Source organism: Schistocerca americana, chromosome 8 (genome assembly GCF_021461395.2).
Source record: "Schistocerca americana isolate TAMUIC-IGC-003095 chromosome 8, iqSchAmer2.1, whole genome shotgun sequence".
Classification (NCBI taxonomy): domain Eukaryota; kingdom Metazoa; phylum Arthropoda; class Insecta; order Orthoptera; family Acrididae; genus Schistocerca; species Schistocerca americana.
Window position 1 is genome coordinate 457,729,807 of NC_060126.1, and position 24,685 is coordinate 457,754,491.

A 24,685-nucleotide genomic window follows, 5' to 3' on the forward strand; every position below is an offset into this window, starting at 1 on the left:
CAGTGCAGATTCCTCCACGCTTCGTTGCTAACCGGTGTAGTGGTGTATTTTGGTAGTTATTTGTGTACGTTTGCTCTTCTATGTTTTGGTAGTTCATACCTTCTACTTGCATTAACTATCTTACCTGTCGCTTAAGTAAATATCTGCTCAGTGATTTAGCTAATGGGAGCACCTATCCTAAAAGCCACTAGCGCACTTCTGTTATGGTGGCCCTCGTGCCTATTTTGGTCCGAAAGATTGTATAAACAGGCTTACATGTTCCGTATAGAACTTGTGATGTTGTTTTTTGAGTGATTGTGGATTATTAAAATTGATTATAGTGCAAACGTTTGTATTTTACCAACCGTGCTTATAAGTTATTAATGTGATTGGCTGGAATGCAATACGAAAGTTTTAGGACCATAGGTTGTCCAGGTAGAAATTTTGAGGCCATGCTCCATGCTATGTTGTGAATTCATGTGTTTATGTTTTATACTGCAATGAGTATTTAAATGTGGTAAACACACGCTTTGTGATTAATAATTAAAGATTTAAGAGTGTCTTCACTTAGCGCTTACTTATGTGTTGCGTTACTATTCTTTTTAAAAAATTATAAAAGGCATTTTAGTTTCTTAAATTAAAGCCTTTCCATTTCGAAAGTGGTGGCCCTCCCATTTTGGGCATATTGTAAGCGTCGAAGCAGGATTTACGTAGTTGGTGTTATGTATTGTATGTTATGAATAAATTATTTATGTGTTAAATCACGTCTGATATGTCAATTCCTTGGCCCCGTCCACACCTTGGTTGTAGGCTTTTAATATTAAATGATCAGACCACCGCTCCATTAATATACAGTAACTTATAAATAGTTCTTTAGCAAGGTGAAGTGCCTCATATCTCTTGTGTCGAGGCAGTACGATTTTTGAGCAGTTTTTATTCCTTTCGATTTCCAATGGAAATTATATGACTACGTGTGAGAGACATCGTCTGCTTACTCACCGGACCTGCAAACATCTCTAAACCGCTATGACAAGCTACGTTTCGGGGCAGACTCGTGGTGAGCCGAGTTAGCTCCAGTACCTACGTCTGGGAAGTGCTGTGAATCACGCCTCCTGAAAAGGGCGCAGGGCTCTGTCGGCGCCGCATATGAATGCATTTCCGAAACCGTCGGTGACTCCCCTCGCGGGCCGAGGGACGCAAAACGTCCGGCCCGCTGAGTGATAGTGACGCAAAGGGGAAGTCCCTCCGGATGCGTGTCGAGCCCAGAACGGCGCCACGGCTGCAGAGAGCCGGCGATTCCCGTATTGGCCCATAAAGTGCCGCGTCCCGCTATTTTTTTATTGATGCATACACTCTGGAACACCCCGCCCGTCTCCCCGGTGTTTTATCGCCCGCATTGTGGCGGCGGCTGCCAAGACGGCGGCGCTTCCGGGCTTCGGCGCCGCCTCCGTGACAAACGGCGATCGGCGTTTATCTGTACAGCAAAAACCGCCCAACCACCAACCGAGGACGTTCACTGGCGCCGGATGGAAAAGTCGTGGTGGGGCGAAGTGCCTGCGAAACGTCTGCCAGACCCAATCCTTACGCGCGGGACCGGGCAACATTTACCGCTACAGTCTGCAAGTTTCCAGTGAGTGGCTACGCCATTTCTAATGTTACAACGGTAACAGAAGATGTAATCCCAGGACGCCTGCTCCTTTAACCCGGGAGCGCTCGCGCGTGAGAAAAAAATCTAACATTCACGATTTTACTGAAATATTACAATACGTTTTAGAGAAATTGAAGTATTCATCTAGGGCTGCTTTCTTTGATATCTCCACCTTCAGTCCACGTGGCTTTCGCCGGTCTAATTACAAGAAAGCCTGCTATTAGCGGCTTTGTTTGAAGCGCTGCATATTATTAGATTATTTCTCACATTGCAGTTCTTGCATAACAATGCCCTGTACATTCGTGCAACAACTTTTTACTTCTCTTATAGAATGTTTCTCTGTGCTAGTGACGTGAAATTGGGCTAATTTTTTCTCCTAGACGTATTATATTCATATAACGTGTTTTGTAAAACAGTAAGTATGTTTATTTGGTTTTATATTTTGAATGAGGCAGCTGTGTACATAGAGTACATGACATACTCTGTCAGATGTTAAGGTTTTTAACATGGCTGTAAATCAGCGACTGTTGTATAAAACAAAATTTTGAAAAAACACAGCCCTCAGTCGCGAACACAATTAATTTGTGACCTTGGTTTCGGTTTCACAAGGGACACCTTCTTCGGACAAAATTAAAACTAAATGTTACAGCATAACGTACTTAAAATACGAAAGCTGCCGTCATACCTGACAGCGTCAGATAGTCAGAATTAAAATAAGATGCTACAGAGGTACAAGCCACTAGGGGCTGCCGTGTGTCCTCTGCTACAGTCAAGTGGCTTGCACCTCTGTTACATCTTATTTTAATTCTGACTATCTGACGCTGTCAGGTATGACCGCAGCTTTAGTATTTTTTGATACGTTATGCTGTAACATTTAGTTTTAATTCTGTCGGAAGAAGGTGTCCCTTGTGACACCGAAACCTAGGTCACAAATTAATTGTGTTCGCGACTGAGGGCTGTGTTTTTTCAAAATTTTGTTTTCTGTCAGATGTGAAAATATATACAATTTTACAGGATAGGTGTCATGTCAGACGAACAGATATTGATATAGCTAGAGGAACAGCTGAATGAGGATATCCATATAGAAGGCCTGTCTTCAGATATCGTCGCACAGTCCGAACATGAACAGACACAGCAACAGAGCAGTCTGAAAGCGATTCTCAAACTGCGTCTACAGTAGCCCCAACGGGCTGCAAATCGTGCTATGTATCAAGGTGGGGATGGGAAAACAAAATGGTTTAAACATAAGACCTCTTCATCAAATACCGGTCGTTTGTATTGTGACACAGTTTTCAGGCCTAAAGTGGGAAGCAAAAATTCGAAAACTCTTCTTGACTGCTGGGAAGTATTTTTTCCAGACAGTGTAATTGATCGCACTGTAAAATACAAACCAAGAGCTAGACAGAATGGCAGCACGTTATTCACGGAGTGTTCGAGTCTGCCCATAGGCAGATTTTTAAGAATTATGTGCTTTCCTTTGTGTTTTATATCTCGCCAGAGTGAAAAAGTCACAGCACCTCAATACCGAGCGCCACTGATGGATATGCGCAAGATTATTTTATTGCATCGATGAGCAGACGAAGATTCCATACTCTTCTGCAAGCTGTACGATTTGATGATAAGTCTACGAGCGCGCAGAGGAAGGAAACACGTACTCTGGCACCGATAAGGGAAATATTCGAAGGGTCTGTCAACGTCTGCAAGAAGAATTACAGTGTAGGAGAACTGGTTCAACTGGCTCCAAGCACTATGGGACTTAACTTCTGAAATCATCAGTCCCCTAGAACTTAGAACTACTTAAACCTAACTAACCTAAGGACATCACACAAATCCATGCCCGAGGCGGTCGCACGGTTCCAGACTGTAGCGCCTAGAACCGCTCGGCCACCCCGGCCGGCTACAGTGTAGGAGCATTGACAACAATAGACGAGATGCTGGAAGCTTTCCGTGGACGTTGCAAATTCAGGCAGTATGTTCCCAATAAGCCAGCAAAATACGGAATAAAAGTATATGCACTCTGTGATGCTAGAACCTTTTACGAGTTGAATATGGAAAAATATGCAGACAAACAGCTTGCTGGTTATATCAAGTACCTAATGATGTAAGGAATGTGGTGTTACGACTAACGCGACCCATTGAAAACACAGGCAGGCACGTGATTATGGACAGTTATTTTACGTCTGTACCACTCACTAATGAATTGGGCACTGATGATTGACTCACACTGGTGGGTACTCTGCGCACTGAATAAGAGAGAAATTCCACCAGAGCTACTGTCTGTAAAGAGTAGGTCGATAAACAGCAACATTTTCGCGTTTTGACAGAAGCCGGCTAACGATCGGCTCCTTCGCTCATATGTTCCGAACAGGAAACGGGAAAAGATTTTACTAATGTCTACCATGCACAGAGACCATAGTGGAGATGCGGACACTGGCGAATCAAATAAACTTGAAATGATTACATTCTACAATCTTGCAAAAGGCGGCGTAGACGTGGACCGTCTGAAATCGGAGTATTCTGTTTCAAAAATAAGCAACGGCTGGCCCCTTACGCTGTTTTTCACCTTGCTGAACCTCGGAGCAACAAATGCTCAAATAATATACAAGATGAGTACGAATGACTTAATACCAAGGCGAAGATACAAATCAGAACTGAGTATGGTGTTTACAAGAGCATATATTATCAAACCTATGCAAATTCCTAGCATATCACACCACTTGAAGGAGAAAATAAAAGGTGTTGCAGGTATACACTACTTGTATACAGCAGAAGAAAAAAAGATGCCGCTACTGCCCTAAAAGAAAAAAAACACATACACGCAGCATCGCTGCCATCTTTGTTTCAGTTCCATTTGTAAGGAACATACAGCAACGAGTATTCTCCATTGCCATGTGTGTTCGTCACAAGAAGCTGGAACTGACACAGATTAGTAAAACGGTTGTGATGGTAACCTTGGATGTTCACTTACAATCATTGTTTCGAAGTGCTATTAGGGGAAGTGTTGTGATGTATTGATAAACTGTGTGTAACCATTGCATATTGAATTTTTACAACTTAAGCAAGATACATGTTTCATTTCATGTTTATATGTACTCATAATATTTTGGTAATAATAAACAAATAATTAAGTTGCTAAATGTATCTCTGTATGGAACATACAGCTAAAAACGTAAAAAATATCTTTGTTAGAAAAAATATAACACGGGAGTTACCGCACGACAACAATAGGCTCGAGCGACACCGGGTTACAGAACACGTGGTTTAGTCCTTTCGGTACCATTATTTTCACAAATCTTCTTCTGACTGTCGCTCTATTTCTGTCGTCGTTCTGGTGTCCATATAATTTTCAGTTTCAGACTTCCTTCGGTAATGAGATTGAATCTGCTGTCTGTATGTTGTCAGCGTAGTTGTCATTCGGTGCGTAGTGACCTCCTTGGGATCCTTCTGTGTCTTGAGTGACCTAAAGTACTATGGACACCCGACACTCGGAACGAAATCGCTAATGACCCATTGGAAAGCACACGGACGACATAATTATGTGATAAATAGTAGCTTTTGCAATTAGCAATTGAAAACACAAAATACGTGTAGCAAAAACGTATCGAAGTTCGAGATAGTTTCATAGCTCAAGTATTTATGTGAAACTATTCAGGATACTCACCTTGAAAAGAAAACGGGTTGCTGCAAAACGGATATGGCTGTCAGGCTGACAAAAGGAACTTATAACAAAAAAATGCATCCCAAAATACAGAAAAAAGAGCAACATAAATTAATAAAACAAATATCTAATTTTAAAGGGAAAGAGAGGCACTGAAGAAATCAAAACATAGATCGTAAAATAAGCTCGGAAATATTAGACCCAAATAATACTCAAGATATAACATACAGACTAGGAGCAAATAAAAAAACTGATACATATATCTACATTAACAATTCATGTGTGAAAATAGCACAGACTAAAATTTCACGGGCATATTAAATATAACGAAACAGATTAAGTAGAATGTAAACCTGAAAACAAAACAATGTATGGAAACACCATAAATACAACACATTACGAGCCTAATTGGGTGTAGGAAGCTCGATGGTGTTCAAAACAGCTTCCGGTTGTCTCTGAGTGTATAAGTACAGTATCTGAAGGATTTTCAGTCGGTTTTCAAGGTAGTCTCGTACCAATCGCCATGCAAAATAGTGTTGAGTTCAGGTAAGTACGACAGAAGTAGACAGCGATGACACACCCTTCCCTCCAAAGTACACCACAAATACTCAATAATATTAACATCTAGTGAGTTTGGTGACCATGGGAGATTCAACAATTCGTTCTCGTGCTCGCAAAACCAGTCCCGAACGATGTGAGCTGTGTGAACAGGAGGGGCCCCCTCGTCTTGCAACACGGCACCACCATTGGGAAACAAACATTAGTACCATGGACTGGTCATGATCAGTTACTGTGATCACATAATCCTTTGCAGTAACGCGACCTGGCAGAGTAGCCATGGGCCCTTGGAATACTGCAATATGGCTGCCCACATCATCACTGAATCCCTGCAATGTTTCACTATTGTGCTCGAGCGGTTCTAGGCGCTTCAGTCTGGAACCGCGCGACCGCTACGGTCTGAGGTTCGAATCCTGCCTCGGGCATGGATGTGTGTGATGTCCTTAGGTTAGTTCGGTTTAAGTAGTTCTAAGTTCTAGGTGACTGATGACCTCAGATGTTAAGTCCCATAGTGCTCAGAGCCTTTTGATTTTCACTGTTGGAACGTAAACTTGGCCAGAACACTATGAAAGAAGACTGATCCGACCAAATTACTTTGTTTCCTCTCGTCATAGTCCAAGTCTAATGGCTTCAGCGTCATGTTTTGATCTGACGGTATTTTCACTACTGACGTGTGCTTTTGTAACTCCAGATCAACCTCAAGTTACCTGATTATGGAGCTCCCTTCGTTTTTTTGGTGCTGACGGTTCGCGAGTGCGACATTCAATTCTGAAGTGTCTTTTGCAACTGTAGCTCTCTTTCCATCACAGTCCTCTTCAATGACCGTCTGCCACGATCACTCACTTTCGTCCACTTTCCCTGTATGCGGTGTAAATCTTTGATACGAAGATCCTTGAAATGCCGAACACTTTGGCTTCCTTAGTTATGGAAGCACTCACGACACGAGCACCAGCAATTTGCCCACGTCAGGCTTCACTCTACTCCGACATAATCCAATTACAACTACACAGAACACTCTTCTGTCCATGACTGACACTTTTAAAGTGTTGGTGACATTTCACAGGTGGTTTTCTTGATCAAATACAACAACGCAACCTAATGGCTTGGTTAGTAAGTGCATTTATGTTCAAGTATTCGTTTCTCCTAGTGTTTTCATTTTTTATCCAGCCTAGGTTTATAGGGTGCCCCGAAAGTAACAATTCATTTTCATAGGGCACTAATGTGATGAATTCGTCTCCCAAAGGTATTTGAGATGCTCTCAGTGGAAGAAAGAATAGGGATTGTTTGCTGGAAGCTAGATGGTGAAACATTCAAGGAGGTGGTTGTACTGTACCATCGAAAAGAGTCCTCCGAAAGGGTCCCAAGCGCTTCTGTTCGTCGGGTGATCCGTCAGTTACACGATCTGCTCCCTGGCGTACCCTTCGTTTTACGCTGAAGGAGCTGTGTGCTGACATTTTGGTGACTGTAGAATATAGAAGATGCCAGATAACCTCATCTGCTTGGATGAGGACACTTTTCACACATGTGGTTCGTGAACCGTTACAACTACGTATGTGGATCGACAACAGTATTCATGATGCCAAGAACGGAGAAACATTCCTAAACAGTATGTGGCTAGGGGTGACAAAGACTAAGGTTTATGGAACTTCCGAGCCTTTCCTGGAAACGAAACTGGAGTCTGATGGAATTCTGAATTGCGTACCACAGGAAGGGGATCCACCCCATTTTTCTCTCATTGTTCCAGACTACTTTAACGGCATATTTTGTGGACGGTGAATCTGTAGGGATTCACCGCTTATGTGGGATCCAAGGTCACCTGATCTTAAGCCCTTTGACTTCATCCAGTGAGTTTACATGACTTTCTATGTGTACATTGTTAAAACCAGTAGCCTGCGTCAGTTGCGTGATCGGATTGTAAAGGGGAGTTACAGCATCAGACCTGATCAACTACGGAGCACATTCCGGGCTACGGAGTAGAAGCGGTCTCTTTGTGTTGGCTCGTGGGGTGACAACATTGAAAATTAATGATTTCTAATGGCTCATATGTCCAATTGTACAGATATTTATTCTCTCTATTAAACATGTGTTTCCTTAAACTGAGGTATTAGTTTTGGGACAGCCAGTGTAACCTGATTTATTATATGAGGAGGCGCGTTGATTAGGCACTGAAGTTGTGTAAAACAGATACCGAGTTCAAAAAGCCATCCAACCATTCGAATGTATTGTTCTATTGGTTTCTTTTAAGCAATTGACGTTAATGTTTACATGGTTAATTGAAAAAAAATTCCTATCGTCTCTTGTCCTCAACGAGATTTTGGGTTCTCAAAAATTTTTATTTCAGTTGATATTTATACAGTTCCTGCAGGGATGCTTTCGGCTGCGAAAGTATCAAGGTTATCTGTGCACAAGTAATCCCGAATATCTATCTGAAGAAAGACATACATCACGATACACGATGGCTTGACTTCTATCTCGATAGTGGAATAAGTGGACCATGACAGCGATATTCATTACTCAAGGTCTTCGTAGGGTAATAAATGCTATGTAAGTGCAGAATGAAACTCTATCTCTCAAACCAAGTTGCAAGTTGGGCGAGAATTTTACATTCGAAAGAAGGATAATCTTAGGGTGATAAAATCGCTACCTTCTGTTCAAGTAGCGTACTACCGTGTCTATACCATCCCAATTCACGACACCCTCTACAAACCCACAGCATACAACATACACAGCAATAGCTGACAATGCTAGTGCACCGTAGCAAAACGAGCTAACAGTCCGCACACGTATGACGTCACCCGCTACCATACCTCAGAGTCATGGTTCACCGGCAGGTGGTGTCGAAAGCTTATTTGCCCTGAAAAGCTAGCCTCATACTTGTAACTAATGCGGTGGAGGCACTGCCTCCCATTCCTGGTGATACAGAGCCAGCGGGTTTTGCCTCTCCCTCTCGAAGAATTGTCCCTCTTCTGTCGAGGTGCCGGCTTTCACAGAGGGGAGAGTACGTCTGCTCTATTGTTAAACGTGTTATGTCGCACCACAGGGATGGGAACGAACAAAATGGGCCCTAGACGAATGTTCCACTTGGTTTCAGGTAGAACCACTCAGTTAAAACGCAGTTCGCTTAGTTCACACGTGATATCTAGAAAATTGTAGATGTCGGTATACATGCAGTTGTCGACGAGTCACTCGATGTTTTGCTGTTGCTACTGCTGTTGCCGTGATGTTCAGTCCGAAGACTGATTTGATGCAGCTCTCTTCACCAGTCTATCCTGTTGAAGCTTCTTCATTTCGGCGAATAACTACTCCAATCTGCTTCCATCTGAAATTGCTGATTTCGCTCCAATACTAAGCTGGCAATTCCTCAATGCTGTTTCCTATCAACCGATTCCTTCTTTCAGTCAAGTTGTCCCATAAATTTATTTCCGCCACAGCCGGATCTAGTGATTCCCAATTACGTACGTGATATACCCATCTAACCTTCTGTGAAAAGCTTGTATTCACTCCCTGTCTGAACCGCTAATAACCGACGGCTCACTTCCATACAAGGCTATTCCATACAGGTACTTCAGAAACGATTTTCTATCATTTATTTATGTTCAATGTTAACGAATTCCACTTTTTCAGAAATGCTTTCCTTGCCATAGGTAGTCTGCAATTGATGTCCTCTCTAATTCCGCCATCATGAGTTACTTTGCAGCCCAAATAGCAAAATTTAGCTAATATTTTAGTGTATCATTTTATAATTTAGTTCTCTCAACATCGCCTGTTTAATTCCAGTACATTCCATTACCCTTGTCTTACATTTGTCGGTGCTCATGTTTTAACGTTCTTTTTCACAAACTTTTCATTTCGTTCAACTTTTCTTCCTTGTCCTTTGCCGCCTCTGACAAAATTACTTCTCAAAATTTTTCTTTGGTTTTCTTTACTTCCTGTGCAATGTACAGCTTGAGTAATATCCGCGATAGTCTACAACCCAATCTCGCTACCATTTCTCAACTACTGCTGTCCTTTCACCTCAGAATCTTAGAAAAGCTGTCTGCTATCTATATACGTTGCAGATAATGTTTCGCTCTCTGTATTTTATGCATGCTACCCTATAAATTTCGTAGAGTGATTTCCAACCAACAATGTCAAAAGCTTTCTCTAAATCTGCAAATACTGTAAACGTAGGTTTGTCTTTATTTAACTTAACTTCTTAGTCGTCGAATGACTTTCCTCGCGTGATCTTATATTTCTCCATAAAGTAATCTGATCTTCATAAATTCGGACAACATTGTCTATGGAGTGCATCATTTAGGTTACAATCAACAGTCGAGATCGCAATAATATTTGCTCATTTACCGGTTTAGGGCTACGTTAAAGCCATCTTCAGAATTTTTGGCCTGCTATGACTACTTCTGGCGGCTCGTCGGTTTTCTCGTGGTGCCACGGTCGTACACTGTGACAAATTCTGAAGATGGCTTTAAAACAAGTCGAAACAGGTAATTAAATATTATTGCAATCTCGACTGTTAATTGTAACCCAAAGTGATCTTCCCCGAGACCGGCTTTTAGCGGCCTTTCCATTTTTCCGTTACTAAAACGTGCCAGTGTTTTGCAACGATAATTATTAAACTGATGGTTCAATAATAACCACACAGACCTGCTTTACTTGGAATTGAAACTGTTACGATCTTCGGGATGTTAGATGATGCTTCGCCTTTGTCATACAGGGTGGTCGGAAAATGTATGAAGCGCTCGTAGGGGTGTTGCAGGGCAGGTTGCACCGTGACATAAATGTTAAGAAAAATTTCGATACGTTGCACCGTTTCCGAGTTATTAAGCACTGAATGTAGCCAATCGGGGCGTCGTGCGCTCACATTCAAGCGGCCTGCCAGGGGCGGTGTTACCTAACGAGTGCTTCGTTTGGTTAGCAGAAACTTGAATTCGCACGCGCAACGACCTTATTGGCTAACTTCAACGCTAAAAAACTCGGAAACGGCGCAATATATCACATTTTTTCTTAACATTTCTGTCTCAGTACAATATGCCCTTCAACATCACGACAAGCGTTTCAGACATTTTCTGACCACCCTGTATATCTTGTACACCAGGTGGAATAGTTTTTCATGGCTGCTTCTTAGTTTATTGTAAACGCGATCTGCCATACAAAATTTATGGAAGAATTTCTATAATGACCTCGGCTATATTTAGCCGTCGGAGGTGAGAGATGTAGCTCATAATGGTCTAACTGTGCCATCACTGTAGTGGTTTGGAATCGGTGGCAGGTCTTGGGCGTCGCAACGTGCAGCTAATGCACAGTGTTCTGCATTGTTAACGATTTGCTGCGTTTATACGGCCATTAGGTTCGGTGATTGTTAGTAGCTTGCGTCCAAATCGCGTCCTCACGTCCGCTGCTGGCAGAGAGACGCCATATGTCAGGGGGGAGTGCGTGGGTGTGCGTGAGCTGGCATGTGCTGCGTTGCGCACTTCCCCTTGCTCTCTCTCCCTCTCCCTCTCTCTCTCTTCTCCCTCTTCCCCGAAGTGTGGGTGTGTGCGTGTGCTGGGGAGGCCACGTGCGTGTGCTCGCGTGCGCGCCGCGCTTGTTTGGGCTGGTGTATGCACGGCGACACGTGAACAATTACGCCCGTCGGCTCGTCGCGGGCCGGGCGAGAGGGGCTGCGAACCCGTGACACTTGGCTCGGAAGACCGGCGGCACCGGCAGCGGCCGCGTCAGCGTCAGCGGCCGTGGCACGTAGCACATATCCGCGCGGCTGCCGTAATGCGATTTAGTAACAGCTGGCGTCCGCCATCGCGGACTGGCCAGAAGCCGGCGCGCTGCACCTGCCGGTCCCGCGTCCGCCACCCGCGTAACACCGCTGCTGCTTGAGTTGTTAGGCTAATCGGCCCGTAGGCGCAAACTGTGCACCGCGCGCGCGTGCTCGCAATGCGCAATGGCGGAAGCGGTCTGAGACTGCGTTTTCTGCACGTGTATAGGGGCCGACACATCGCCAACTTTGTTCCGCAAGAGGATAATGCTCCTACTTACGCAGTGCTGTCAGGGTATGGTATCAGCCAACTGTTTTAGAGGAAACGATTAGAAAAAAAACTAAAATCCGCTCGAGCAGGCCGTGTGGGGTGAACGGTACCGACGGGCCACAGTGTCGTCCTCAGCCCAAAGGCGGCACTGGATGCGGATATGGAGGGGCACGTGGTCAGAACACCTTTCTCCCAGCCGTATGTCAATTTACGAGAACGGAGCCGCTACTTCTAAATCAAGTAGCTCTCGGTTTGCGTCACAAGGGCTGAGTGCACCCCACTTGTCAACAGCGTTCGGCAGATCGAATGGTTACCCATCCAAGTGCTGGCCCAGCCCGACAGCGCTTAACTGCGGTGATCTGACGGGAACCAGAATTGTGACCGAGTGGTTCTAGGCGCTTCAGTCTGGAACCGCGCGACCGCTAAGGCCGCAGGTTCGAATCCTGCCTCGGGCATGGATGTGTGTGATGTCCTTAGGTTAGTTAGGTTTAAGTAGTTCTAGGGGACTGATGACCTAAAATGGTTCAAATGGCTCTGAGTACTATGGGTCTTAACAGTGGTCATCAGTCCCCTAGAACTTAGAACTACTTAAACCTAACTAACCTAAGTACATCACACACATTCATGCCCAAGGCAGGATTCGAACCTGCGACCGTAGCGATCACACGTTCCAGACTGCAGCACCTAGAACCGGTCGGCCACTCCGACCGGCACTGATGACCTCAGAAAGTAAGTCCTATAGTGCTCACAGCCATTTTTGAACCAGAATTACCACTGCGGCAAGGCCATTGGCAGAGGAAACGACTGCAGAAATTAAAAATAAATAGTCTGTAAACCTTTGAGATAGACAACCTTCTGATAATAAATCACCAAAGAGTTAGAAAGCATTGCTCGTACGCAATCTGGCTTGGCCACGGGCATGGTAGCAATCAAATCTAGATCTACCATACTCCGCAATTTACACCTAAATTTTTGCGATAGGATTCATCGAACCACCTTCAGACTGTTACTCTACCGCCCCGCCGGCCGGTGTGGCTGTGCGGTTCTAGGCGCTTCAGTCTGGAACCGCCTGACCGCTACGGCCGCAGCTTCGAATCCTGCCTCGGGCGTGGATGTGTGTGATGTCGTTAGGTTTAAGTAGTACAAAGTTCTAGGGGGCTGATGACCACAGATGTTAAGTCCTATAGTGCTGAGAGCCATTTGAACCATTTTTCTACCGCTCCACGGTGCAAACGATCACTTAAAATCTTCCGTACGAACTCTGATTTCTCTTATTTTTGTATGATGAACCTACCTTTCTCCCCGTGTAGGTGAGCACATATTTTCCCATTCTGAAGAGAATGTTCGAGACTGAAAGTTCGTAAAAGGATCTCGCCGCAACGAAAAACACATTTTTTTTTCCCACGAGTGTCGTGTAAGTTGCTGCACAGGTGTGACGTATTTCACGTATGTCTCCACAAATCAGTGAATTACATTTTTATAATACTGCAGCCACGGGATCGTTTTCAGATCAAAATTTTATTGTGCATCTAAAATGATTATATTTACACTGTGAGTACGGAGTATTACAACGTACACATGTAACATGCTGTTACGAATGTGTGTTACAAGAGAGTGTTAAGCATCTGGCTAGATAAATATCCACCGCCTCTTTCCTGGTCGTGTCTCTGGTAATGCAAAGATCATGCGGCTCACTCAGTGGCGCCGCTTTGTTACGATCTCTCTGTCACTGTTTTAATGTATGTTGACGTCATTGATGAACACAAGTGACGAATGCAGGCCACAGAGATTTACTGGCTATTAAATACACTATGCTGTGTATTAATGGTTTTCCACTGTGCCTAATGTCAGCCATATTAAGTATTTTCGGTATGTACCAATACGACAACTGGTGTACAAGGAGAGAAATATATTTATTTGTCGATAAAATATCACAGACCGATCGGATGTATTTTAAAATTTAATTAATGTTCTCAGATAAGTAATAATTTATGGTTCCTATACCCTACATTGTGTGATACGTACGCTTTATTAATTTTTTGTTCGACATTCAACTGACCATGGCTATAAAGCCAAAATCACGATTGTGCGAAATAAATAAACATTTAAGAGCAAAATGGCGGAAATTTCTTTCAAAAAGTCTTACATGACTGTGGTCCTCCACGAAGGAAAGATATTTAAAAACATCTTTGTTTTAATGACTGCCATTCCAATTCGTGCAGCATATCCGTGACGACCTGTCACCTTTCTTTGATTTCGGTTCCCTACACCAATTATATGTCGTAAGGGTCCCTTACTGCACAGCAATAATCCAGAAAAGGGTGGGCATTCTCTTGTCCTGCTATGAGCCCTTTCGATATCCTCCGTCAATTTTTTGTTCAAAGAGTCCCACACTGCGCAGCAGTACTCCACAGGAGGAGGAAAAGCGTAGCGTAGGCAGTCGTTTTAGTAGATCTGTCGGTTCTTATAAGTGTTCTCCCAATAAAACTGTCTCTGGTTCGCCATCTTGCAACGTGTTCTTTGCTATTGTTCCAGTTTATGTCACTCATAGTTGTAGTCCTTAAGTATCTAGTGTTTAGATTTGTGTGATGTATTTTGTAACCGAAACTGAACGGATTTCTTTTAGTGCTCATGTGGAGGACCTCATTTTTTTTATAATTTAGAGGCAGTTGCCACTTTCCGCGTCATACGGATATCATGTATTAATCATTTTTCAATTGGTTTTGATCTTTTAATGACTTTACTAGAAGGCAAATAACAGAATCATCCGAATAAAACCTAAGAGGGCTGTTCAGATTATCCCCTAAACCGTTTGTAGAAATTAAGAACAACAAATGTCCTGTACCACTTTTGTATGGAGCACCACATGTCACTTCTGTTTTACTGGATGACGTTCCATCAATTATTACTTACAATGACCTTCCTGAGAGGAAATCACGGATCTAACTCGCACAATGGAAATAATACACGGTAGGGACACGTTTTGATTGGGAGTAATGGATGAATGTCAGGAGGCTGATTCCATATTTATCGGAAACGTTTGGCACAGTGTCACACTGCAGACTATTAACGAAGGTGTGAGCGAACGGAATAAGCTCTCAGGCATGCGAGTGTCCATCGGATTCAAAGGCATCTTCAGGTGTGTACCATGGAAGTGTGACAGAGGTGTCCCTCTTCCCGACGTACATAAGCCGATTGACGGTTAGAGTGAGCAGGAGTTTCTATGATTACTTGCTGACGACGCTGTAGTATCATCACTGAGTGACTGCAGGACTATATAGGATGATTAGTCTTTAGTGAAATGCAAATTGTGACGTCTCTCTGGGAAGACAGAAAGCAAACTTACCTACGTGTTCACGTAAAAGAGCGCAGACGTTGCAAAGATAATTAAGTCAGGGCATTGCTTGCAGCGAAGCTTGGAACTGCTTTGGAACAATTTTGGCTCCAGGAACTCCGAGGCTATTTACAAACACATGATTTCGGCCGCTGCAAAGTGTTACCTTCACGTTAAAGAAAATGTTGTGGCTTACAATTTTAATGTTTTCGTATCCCGCCTGGAAGGCGGCGCGTGGGTCTGCTCCTGTAAACTGAAGGGTAGGCGGAATGTAGGAATTGAGAAGGAGCAGGAAAAGGTGAAAATCTCTCGGTACTGCTCTTAGAAATTGTTTTACTATATCACAATATTAACTTAATACATAATAACGTGATTACCTAAGTTTGCACTGAGCAGCACGTAGGTGCGAAGCCGGATGTATCAAGTTAAACAGTACAAGTAGTGGTTCGCCCACTATGAAATAGAAACAATGTTGCTAGGTCTTCTCCTCGGCATCAAAATGGGTAGAATCTGCAGCGGCACTCGAAGGGCTCAACAGCTCCGGCTAGAGGGAGCTGTCGTCGGTGCCGGTGTCCTTGTGCCAAACTACGAACTTGCACCTACGCCGTGGCATCGTAGCTATCGATACCACAAATGTGAGTTATAAATTGAGGTTACAAAAATCGAGCGATAGCGATATACACATATACAGATGGCTGTACTACCGCACACACAAGTTATAAAAGGGCATTGCATTGGCGGATCTGTCATTTTTATTCAGGTGATGAATGTGAGAAGGTGACCGACGTGATTGTGGCCACTCAACGTGGATTAACGGATTTTGAGCGCCGAATGGCAGTCGGAGATAGAAGCATGGGACATTCCATTTCGGCAATCGTCAGGGAATTCAGTTTTCCGAGATCCACAGTGTCAAGATTGAGAATGCCGTATTTCAGACACTACCTCTTATCACGAACAAGGCAGTGGCCGACGGCCATCACTTAATGACCGAGAACAGCAGCGCTTGCATAGAGTTGTCAGTGCTAACGAGCAAGCAGTATCGATTGAAATAACCGCTGAAATCAACGTGGGACATACTACGAACGTATGCTTGAGGAGAGTATCGGGTTGATATTGCTCGAGTGTCTGGAGGGGGCCATATTGAACATCTCTGAACTTGTTTATGAGTGAAAAAAAAAAACTTTTTAAATACTCTTTGTAATGATGTATAACAGAAGGTTATATTATGTTTCTTTCATTAAATACACATTTTTAAAGTTGTGGTATTCTTTTTGAATCACCCTGTACTATTTACCACAAAAGAGTGCAATCAAGTGCCAGTGATTTGTAGCGAGCGTGAGAACGTGCGTTCGATCATCGCGTTCCGCATCATCAACAATCAGCCGCGCCGCGACGGTTACGCGCACGCTCGTACAAGTGAGAACTGAGAACTGAAAAATTAGCTTTACGAACACTGTTATATCATTACTAGTGTCAAGGAGGGCTATTACCAGATATCTGTATGTGTGCCGAGCGTAAGAACTTTCGTTCGACCGTGAGGCTTCCGCATCATCAACAATCACCCGAGTCGTGTCGGTTACGCGTACGCTCGTCTGAATTATATTTTGGACTGTTAATCATCAAGATTGTTAATTGGGATAAAAATTTACGATTTAGAGTGTAAACAGTGCAACCTAAGGTTTCCATATCGTCTCAGAATATAGATGTCCATACCAGACATAGGACAGTGTTGTGTTTAAACGTTGAGTGGCTCCCCTAAACCCGCTTGCATTTTTACGATGGATAGTTTCAGGCAAGCCAACAGCCAGCAACAGTGTGGAGCAGAACAGTACGACCGCCGCGGGATTACCAGGTACGTGATGTGGATAGGACGCACGGTCAAGGAAAGCAACGGTCACGAAACGACAAACAGTTTAAAAGGACCCCACCCATTCGTACTCCCGGGCGTGCTACACTGTCATTAGGCTGGTTTGAAGAACATTCTGCACAATTCGAGCGAATGATTTAACTACCCAGATCGGCCGCCACAAAGCCCATCGAACATTCATGGGACATAATCTGGAGGTCTGTTCGTTCACAAAATCCTGCACCGGGAAGATTTTCGCAGTTAAGGATTGCTATAGAGGAAGCATGGCTCAATATATCTGCAGAGGATTCCAACGACGTCGAGTTGTTGCACTACGTCGGGCAAAGGAGGTCCGTCACGAAACTAGCAGGTATTTCATGACTTTCCACCCCAGCGTATAGCTTTTACGAGGGATTACTGGTCGTTAATTTTATTTTTTCCTAAATGAGATTTTCACTCTGCAGCGGAGTGTGCTCTGATACGAAACTTCCTGGTAGATTAAAACTGTGTGCCGGACCGAGACTCGAGCTCGAAACCTTTGCCTTTCGCGGGCAACTGCTCTACCAACTGAGCCACCCAAGCACGACTCACGCCTCGTCCTCACAGCTTTACTTCCGCTAGTACCTCGAAGGTAGGAGACGAGGTACTGGCGGAAGTAAAGCTGTGAGGACCGGGCGTGAGTCGTGCTTGGATAGCTCAGTTGGTAGAGCACTTGCCGTCGAAAGGCAAAGGTCCCGAGTTCGAGTCTCGGTCCGGCACACAGTTTTAATCTGCGAGGAAGTTTCTTATATTTCCTGCTGTATGCCAGTCGTTGGATGCCTAGGAAGCAAAAACCCGTCCATAACAAATAAGTTTCAATGCCTCAATATGCAGACGGAACCGTTCCTTTTTTCAGTAGTCTTTTTTGTTGCTTTTGTGTCGTGAAACTGAAATTTTACGGCACAACGTACATGTCTCACATGCAGCCGGTCATGCCAGCGCGTGTCACAGAGGACGCATGTGGCGACTAGTTTCCAGAGACTTCGCCATTGTGATCCTTCCTGTGGCGACGCGACACAGTGATTGAGAACTTGAATCACAGAGCTGAATTGGGGACGTCATCTGGGAGCGAGTGCTGAGGCCCAGTATGCAAGCGACTGACAATTCTGCGTGTATCGGTGGTGGGCTTGCATGCCGCGATGTCTGATACTGCCTGATAATCGTTGTGCTAGTTCAGAAGTCTACGCTGTGGAGTGGATGTGGCCGCATCTACTTGAGCCAGCGCGAGAGGCTGCAATTTACAATTTGTGGGACGGCCCCGGAGCCACACTTGTCTGCTCTTGGGTGGTTGACCCGACGAGTGGTATGGAAGTCTTGCGGAGTTCGTTGACGGCAGTCAAGATAAACAGACCCTGAGAAAGCAGAATGCCATGGGCCAGGGGAAGCGTGGAAGCAGCAGGGGACTGCAACGTTCAGCACGGGGAGCGGACAGCTGTAAAGTGGATATCGTCGAGCTGTGGTAGCAGATGGTAGCAACTGGTAACAACGGAGAGACAAGGAAGGAGCACAGTCGAGGGTTCGGTTAGGGCAGTACAGTGGCGTGCAAGAAACGTACTCTCCTTTGTGGGTCGTAATTGCACTTGTCGAAGTTCTGATCGACCAAAATACAGTGTGGAAGTGTGCGCCACGATCGGTGAGGTCGGTCAGTTATTTTTTTTTTTGTGAAGAAGCGTGCAGATACCGTGAGGAGTCTGAGTGTGCCATAACACTAAGTGTGTTTCACAGCACGATCGTGGTGCTGTCTTAGTGTGCCATTATTGACAAAGTACATGTTTTAGTCTGCAGTCATAATTTATTTATTTTTCCTACTGGCTACCCGATTTGATACATAGGCCATCCCGGGGCAGGTATTCGTTACGTCCGTTTCTCAAGTAGGTGTGTCAAATACGTGGTGCGTTACTCTATGACCAAACTGAGCTGAGGAAAAAGGAAATCCTAGATTAGTTCACAAAATGGGTATAAGGTTTCCTAACTATTTTATTCACTGCATACATTTTCCATCGATGATTCAATGAATTTATTATGAAGTTCAACATCCCCCCAACCAGTTTTTTACCTTTGAGTGTGTTTGCAAAGTTCCTATTCCTGTCACATCACTTCTCCCTTTTGCCCCCCCCCCCCTTTCTGCTCTCCCCCACACTTCATTTACGTTAATATACCCCACTATTTACTGTATTTTAAATAACTGACGTAAAAAACTGATTTTTTGAGACGAGGTGCTTTGGTACCATGATATTACACTCCTGGAAATGCAAAAAAGAACACATTGACACCGGTGTGTCAGACCCACCATACTTGCTCCGGACACTGCGAGAGGGCTGTACAAGCAATGATCACACGCACGGCACAGCAGACACACCAGGAACCGCGGTCTTGGCCGTCGAATGGCGCTAGCTGCGCAGCATTTGTGCACCGCCGCCGTCAGTGTCAGCCAGTTTGCCGTGGCATACGGAGCTCCATCGCAGTCTTTAACACTGGTAGCATGCCGCGACAGCGTGGACGTGAACCGTATGTGCAGTTGACGAACTTTGAGCGAGGGCGTATAGTGGGCATGCGGGAGGCCGGGTGGACGTACCGCCGAATTGCTCAACACGTGGGGCGTGAGGTCTCCACAGTATATCGATGTTGTCGCCAGTGGTCGGCGGAAGGTGCACGTGCCCGTCGACCTGGGACCGGACCGCAGCGACGCACAGATGCACGCCAAGACCGTAGGATCCTACGCAGTGCCGTAGGGGACCGCACCGCCACTTCCCAGCAAATTAGGGACACTGTTGCTCCTGGGGTATCGGCGAGGACCATTCGCAACCGTCTCCATGAAGCTGGGCTACGGTCCCGCACACCGTTAGGCCGTCTTCCGCTCACGCCCCAACATCGTGCAGCCCGCCTCCAGTGGTGTCGCGACAGGCGTGAATGGAGGGACGAATGGAGACGTGTCGTCTTCAGCAATGAGAGTCGCTTCTGCCTTGGTGCCAATGATGGTCGTATGCGTGTTTGGCGCCGTGCAGGTGAGCGCCACAATCAGGACTGCATACGACCGAGGCACACAGGGCCAACACCCGGCATCATGGTGTGGGGAGCGATCTCCTACACAGGCCGTACACCACTGGTGATCGTCGAGGGGACACTGAATAGTGCACGGTACATCCAAACCGTCATCGAACCCATCGTTCTACCATTCCTAGACCGGAAAGGGAGCTTGCTGTTCCAACAGGACAATGCACGTCCGCATGTATCCCGTGCCACCCAACGTGCTCTAGAAGGTGTAAGTCAACTACCCTGGCCAGCAAGATCTCCGGATCTGTCCCCCATTGAGCATGTTAGGGACTGGATGAAGCGTCGTCTCACGCGGTCTGCACGTCCAGCACGAACGCTGGTCCAACTGAGGCGCCAGGTGGAAATGGCATGGCAAGCCGTTCCACAGGACTACATCCAGCATCTCTACGATCGTCTCCATGGGAGAATAGCAGCCTGCATTGCTGCGAAAGGTGGATATTCACTGTACTAGTGCCGACATTGTGCATGCTCTGTTGCCTGTGTCTATGTGCCTGTTGTTCTGTCATTGTGATCATGTGATGTATCTGACCCCAGGAATGTGTCAATAAAGTTTCCCCTTCCTGGGACAATGAATTCACGGTGTTCTTATTTCAATTTCCAGGAGTGTATAATGCGACAAACCTACTAGGGAAGCGAACGTGACTGTGTGTCAGGGGATGGCCTGAGGATGGTGCCGTGTATCGAAGCCGGCAGCCAGTAGGCAAAGTAAATGAACTGTGACTACAAACTAAAACCTATACGTTTCCAATATTGTATTAGTCGCTGGTCCGCCGACCGTATTTCGATAATACGTAACATTATTCTTTTGGGTTTGAAAGCATCGTGAGACTCTTGTCAGATCATTGTGTATGTATTTTCCTTGTAGGTTTTGTAGTAGGTTGTGCTGTGATGCCTGTCTGTTTGTGTCGGGCACGGTGGAGACGTTGGTAGTAGTGGTCTGTAGATGATTTTAGTGATCCCTTCTGCTTCTTACTATCTTATTTTGGTGCACTTTTGTAGTTTGTGGAATAAGTAACACTGTTTTATTTATATAATGTGAGCATGTAACTTAGAATGAGTTATTGCAGTTTATTATTTTTGCCCACTGAGGAGAGGAGATTATTTTGTTACAACGGGCCGAATAAGTGTTTTGTTTTTTTCTTGTCATTTTCTATCTGAAGTTAAGAGTTACAGAAGGTTTAGCAAAAGCATTTTTGTGTATTCGTATGTGATTTTGTATTGTAAATTGTTGTTTAATAAAACAAAGTTTGATTGTAGCCCCATGCTTGCAGAACGCCCAGCCAACCTTCCCAAATTCTGTGCCACATGTCTTATTTTTAAGCTTAAGTTTTTCGAGATTGAGTTTCTAATAACATACCATTCACGGCGGTTGTTCCTTGTCGGTGGCTTAAGAGCCCAAATTATCTGACAGCAAATACAGATAGCATATACAGTCGTTGGTGGAATCAAGTTGTCCTGACGACAATAATTGCATCTTTGTATAAAAAAAAGCGCCTAAGGCCAATAAACGAAACAGTAAACCTTAAGGAGTCACTCAGAAAGCACAATGATAAGGAATGTCGGTTATTAGCTTCTACCCTGCGTCAGAATGTGTTACAGAAATCGCTTTCCTGTTCATCACCGTTGCTTCTTACCTTCGTTCATTGGTTTTAGCCTATTCAGCCTAGACCTCCCCTGACTGCGTACAACAGTGTAGTGAGCAGCACACCTTGTAATTATTTCCGACGTCCCGTTGGACGTGCGTCTATATTGTGAACGTGTGCAAACACTGAGGAAACTTCGGAGAATTTTTTTTTCCGTCACGGTGGTGCCTCGGAGGAAGATCAGAGGCGTTTCTGTTAGGGAAAAGAGTCCCATCATCGGTAGTAGTAGCAGTCCCAGAAGAGAGAGACACGTGCCGCGTCGATTTTTTCAGCGTGCGCGTACCGGCACGCTAGTGGTCGGTGGCGCGTTTCTTTTTGACGCCGGCGAGGAGTGAGGGAAAGAGGCAAAGTGGGGAGGGGGTGGAGGGAAGGGAACAGATTAAAAACTCTTTAAATCCTCCCTTATCCACCTCCGCCGCGTCCGTGGCCGCTATTGAATACACATTGCCCATCTGTCGCCAGCAAGCGGGCGTCGTCACCACCCCTTTCCCCAACCCCTATACCACGGCGTCTGTCCGCTCAGGTTTCTCGCTCTCGTCGCTTACCGCACAGCACCTATCTTCCCCTCCCTCCCCCATCCCCCTGCCAACACACCAATCTTTCTCTCTGTCTCTTCTTTGCTCTCACGTAGCTGCGCCGCGACAGGAAGTGGTGGATCCCCAGACGAGAGGGGACAGGGGGAGGTGGGGGGGGGGGGGGGGCTAGGAGGATTTAGCCACAGCAGCCTGCCTCTGTCCGCGGATATTGAAGGTATTAAAATTGAGTTTTAAATATTTTAATCTTCATTGATGGCGAAGATAGAGGAGCGCCGTCCTACCTTGCCGTCCCGTAGCAACCCAGCAGGTCCAACCGTGGCTGCTCCACAGAGAGTCGGGTCCTCTTTTCCCGCAGGTTTACTTCTCTTTTTTTATTTTTCCTTTAATAAAAAGAGCTCCTAATGGCGACGCGGCTCACGAATGCGAAGGACGAACCTCGCGAGAGGGGGATGTGGGCGCTACCGAGTGGAATTTAGATATGCGTCGGCGGAATGCGGGCTTTCGTGCGCACCTCTGCGATTAAATATTGTTAATGGAATAAGATCGAGTAAAAATGTTTAATTTTCGTGTAAGTAAGGAGACGCCCGGCTTCAGAGTAGGAGTACGCGGCTCTTCTCGCTTCTCTTACGTCCATATTCAGCTGTACATACGTGCTTTTACCGGTTTTTTTTCACCCGCTCTCGCACTGGTGGTCGCCGGATTGCTGTTTTTGTGAGAGATATATAGCGGTAAATCCTCACGTGATTCTCCGTCTGAAACGGCGTCATCCTTTTCAGCGGCGACGCGAGATCGAGGGAGGGAGCCGGAGAGAGGTTGACGGATTATTGAAAAGGGGGAAGCCTTCCGACATATATGCGTGGTCTCCTTTGAGTGACTCGTGGATGTGTAAGTAGTTAGAAAAAGTTCGAACGTTCTGCAGAGTTTCTCTTTCTTCTTGGTATGTTTTTCCTGTCAGTCATCATCAGTAGATAAAAAGTACTTTCTTCCCAGTTACTGGATTTAAGCCGGTTATTCATCAAATCTACGACAACGACAATAGTTCGTCTGTTTCACATGCAAACTGGATACGTCACCATCATCCTGTAATATGAACATTTTTTGGTACTGTTACAAAACAGAAATCCAATGAAAATTAGTCCGCAGCTCGTGGTCGTGCGTTAGCGTTCTCGCTTCCCACGCCCGGGTTCGCGGGTTCGATTCCCGGCGGGGTCAGGGATTTTCTCTGCCTCGTGATGACTGGGTGTTGTGTGATGTCCTTAGGTTAGTTACGTTTAAGTAGTTCTAAGCTCTAGGGGACTGATGACCATAGATGTTAAGTCCTATAGTGCTCAGAGCCATTTGAACCAATGAAAATTATAATTTCTGTATGTTTATAGTTGTCATTTGCTTCACTCGATGCTGAACTACTCTCACAGTATTGCTTAATTGTTCATCTATCTGAAAACATATTTTCGCCTCTGTTACCAAACGTACCATTCATGGAAACTGGGCTGGATATTTTGAATGCTGGAATTATTTTTGGAAAGGAGAGTTACAACACTGTATCTGTTGATATTCTTCTAAATCAAAGAAAAGATCTTCTGACAGAGTGAGAAGTAGTGATCGCCAGTCATGATAGACCTACGTTTGCTGACATACAGGTGAACTGAAATACACACGTTTCGAAAAACTTAAATGCGTTCGACCAAGTGCTACCAACCGAAGACTTTTCACTTTATAGTGATCGTGTTTCCCATAATACCAATAGTGATTGAAAGGTGGTAGTCGGCATCACGCCTTAATAAAATTCTGCAGAATAACTGCTGCTACCTTCCGTGCTGAGGTTCAAATGGTTCAAATGGCTCTAAGCATTATGGGACTTAACATCTGAGGTCATCAGTCCCCTAGGCTTAGTACTTAAACCTAACTAACCTAAGGACATCACACACATCCATGCCCGAGGCAGGATTCGAGCCTCCGACCGTAGCAGCAGCGCGGTTCCGAACTGAAGTGCCTAGAACCGCTCTGCCACAGCGGCCGGCTCCGCTGAGAAATCTGTGGATGTGGCTCACTAACGTACTTGTTGCAGCAGTCGAGGTAAATGCCCTCACTTCAAGAGCATCTTCACTGGCGTAAAAGCACCTACAGAACACGCCTCATTGTGGTTGTTTAAGAGCCACAAGTGAAATGATTCGTTGCTAATCTGCAGCAAAGTAACGGAATCGCCCGTGCCCCCCCCCCCCCCCTTCCAAGGCCAATTGGACGAGGGCTACTTACACCTAAAGATTTTGTTGAGAGACACCACTGCAAGCTCCTCCGTTCAGTCCGTATCTTTCAGCGTGTGATTTTCACATCTTTGGCGACCTGAAGAAAGATATGCGTGGACGTCGGTTT

The 24,685-nt window shown here is 45.2% G+C and overlaps 1 non-coding gene across 1 annotated transcript; it reads left to right on the top strand.

Moving 5' to 3' along the window:
• Positions 1–17,724: 17,724 nt before the first annotated feature.
• On the top strand, positions 17,725–17,799 carry Trnas-cga. The gene has a single exon. It is a non-coding gene; the product is annotated as a tRNA-Ser (tRNA).
• Positions 17,800–24,685: the final 6,886 nt, after the last annotated feature.